Source organism: Ceratosolen solmsi, unplaced genomic scaffold (genome assembly GCF_000503995.2).
Source record: "Ceratosolen solmsi marchali unplaced genomic scaffold, CerSol_1.0 scaffold47, whole genome shotgun sequence".
Classification (NCBI taxonomy): Eukaryota; Metazoa; Arthropoda; class Insecta; order Hymenoptera; family Agaonidae; genus Ceratosolen; species Ceratosolen solmsi.
Window position 1 is genome coordinate 9,225,325 of NW_011948419.1, and position 3,459 is coordinate 9,228,783.

Sequence of the window (3,459 nt, forward strand, 5' to 3'; positions counted from 1 at the left end):
AATTTAACATTTTTTTTGTCATTATCATTTATTTATATCTATAAAATCGTACTGTTATATTATGATAGATAAGGTTAATATTCAATACTTATAGGACAAATATTAAGATAAATAGTCCTTGTATATACTATCCTGACATCTGTAGTGGAAGGTAACCGCTCGTGTTAATCCTAACAGTTAATAGGTTTGGTATCCCCATCAACTTTTCTTTCTCATGAATAGGCATTATAATAATTGCAGTCTTGGTCTCTAAATTTTCATTCTTTTTCTAGGGTGACGATCGCAGCTTACTTAAGGAACTTTTCATTGGCAATCCATCATGTGATAAAATTATAGTCATTAATATATATTAAGTGAATGTTAAGTGAATTAATCGAACATATTTGGAATCTTTCGATTGGGCTGAGTTTATTTCTTCAATCATTAAAAAGTCTGTTTATTTAATATTATAATATTTTTATATAATTTGACTATAATTCATAATTATTATTTGACACTTATTCTAATAAATAAAAACTTTTTATAATAAAAGTTTTATTAAACAAATATTAATGTCAAGTAAAATCAAGTGTCAATGATCGATGCCGACATTTCATTCATTCTCTTAATTTATGATCGTAAATTAATATCTGAGTAAAAATATTCATAAACCAAACATTTACAAATTTTTTCATATGGAATTCATACAACTCACATTATATATAAATGTACATATTTAATTATGTATTAATTTCATATTAAATAAAGTTTAATAAGTATTGTATAGTCTACTAAGTAAAAGATAAAATACGAAAATTATAGCATTATGAAAACAAATTATTTTAAGACGTGTATATGACTGCGATCAGATGTGGATTTATAGCTAAAATTATATATGATTAATGGATAGATTCGAGTAATAAATAAAAAATAATAAGAAATATATTATTTTTATAATTTAAGAATAATTTTTAATTTATAAATATTTTTAAAACCATAAATATAGGTATACATAATTTTTAATGAAAAATTTTTTGTCTAAAAATAAGATTTTAATATATATATCTATTTAGTTATAAGTAATTATATAAAATTAAACCGTTATTGATTGAATTAAAAATTGATGATATAAAATAGACGTTTATATTATAAAATGTTGAAATATTAATAATTAATCTTCTTATGAGATATTAATAAAATTATATTTCTTATAAATTTATCTATATTAATGATATCGATTCATATCAACTAAGTTCCAATAATTTTTTATATATCATTAATTTATAAAAGTAGTATTTCATTTATGATAATAACTAAATTATTTCTTTTAATTATTATGAGTAATATATATTAATATGAGAAAATGTTAATAGAATATATATATATATATATATATATATATATATATTAATATAATCCTGTGCAATTAACATAATATAATAATAATTATGTTAATAAACTTAATGAGTATACATTATTTAGCATTTAGTAGTTATGAAATAGTTTACAAAGTCATGTTATTATATTTAATAATTATATTTAAAAAAACTATAATAGAAAATGTTTAAATTAAAAAATTTTAATTATATATAATTATAGTTAATTGTAAATAATGATTATTATTATTAATATATTTGAATTAATTTTGTTTTAATCTTCTGCACAATCAATAGTATCAAATCTCAGTTTATTAAATACTTTATAGTAGACAATATTGTATATTATATACTAATACTATACAGTATACCATATAGTATACTATACAGTATATAGTATTTAATATCTTTAATAGTTTTAATTATCTACATTCCGTTGAATTCTATCTACTGTTACGATTTCCTTAATAAGAATAACGAAACAAATTTATAGGAAGTTCTTGTAAATTGCCGAACCCATGTTTTACTTATTTTCTATCCTTCTGCTCCGGGATCTTGTTGCTCTAATGCTTATGCATTATTTAGGAAATAAATAAAGAACGTTTCTCAATAAATAAATAAAACTAAATGCCAGTCTAATCTCTATTCAACAAATTTAATATATGCTATATTCATTAGCTGTTTTTATAGAATTTTCAATGACAAAAATACTACACTAAGATTGTTCTTTGCCTTGAATTATTATTTGCGCCAATTTTAAATAGTAACGTATTAATATAATTAATTATTGATAATTTGCATTGCATACATATTAATCACATTCATTTCTGTACTTTCAAATAACTATAATTACTTGCATTCCGTTCGATATCTCACGTCAATTTTATTCTATGAACCATAGAATAATTTTTTTAATTAAGAAAAAAACTATAAATAAATTATGAGAATTAATATTAATAAAAATAAATTATCAATAAATTATGAGATTTATAAGAGAAAAAGGAAACTGTGTTATTGAATCCTTAAATTGTAAGATTATAATCTGAGATTTTATATATTAATTTCTTATAATAAATATTATACATTTTATTCTACTGATTTTGGAATGTTAGTAAAATAATACATATCAGGTTCTATCCAATAACAGATATATTATAATCTGAAAAATAAGTTTTTATATATTATTAAAAAAAATTTAATGTAAATTTTCAATTTTGTCAATTTTGCTAATTTCAAACTCAATTAATTTGGCAAAATTAAAATTAAAAACGTATTTTAATATTTTAATTTACATAAAATAGTGATTTAATTAAATTTAATACTTATTCATTATTAGAAAAAATTTTAAATCAAAGGAAATTAAATTGGATGCATTTTTTTAATGATTAAAATTAATTTTCTGTTAAGAATATGCAATAATTTTATGTACTTTATAAAAATAGCAATTTATTTAACATTACGTTAATCAGAATTAGATAAACCATTCGTAAGCTATTATCTAAAAAAATACATGCTTTGTTATTGTAACAAAATTGTAAGAGAACGTAGACAACAAAATATAAGATGAAAGGTATAAGTTTTTAATAAAGATAAATTAATAAAATATCAATAGAGTACTAATATTTTAAAGTGATGTGTTGAATAACGAGAAAGTAGAGTACATATTTATGTACTGTAAGAAAATGAAAATAATCAAAGTAAGAAAATTGAATTTTTCTTAATTAAGATGATCGTAGTTTAACATTTCTGTAAACTAAAGAGCTAGCCGTTTTATTCAACGTTCTGCGCCTGAATTGTGGTAAAATAATGATGCAATAATGAGCGGTAAATATAAATATTTGTCATCAAAGAAAGTCATTAATGGTTGCGAAACTTTCAAAGAAATATCAAACAATGTCTTATTCAATATTATGGGAAAAAGATAAAATTCAATGGAATAATTTTTTTTATATTATATTTAAACATAAATATATAAACGCATAAATACATAATGGATAGTTTTACAGCTTTTCAAGTTACATTTATAAAATTGTATGCGCGCGCAGTCAGTATGCTTATTCCAATGGTTTATTGTTTCTTGTGCTCCCACTTGGTTTTGTGAGCA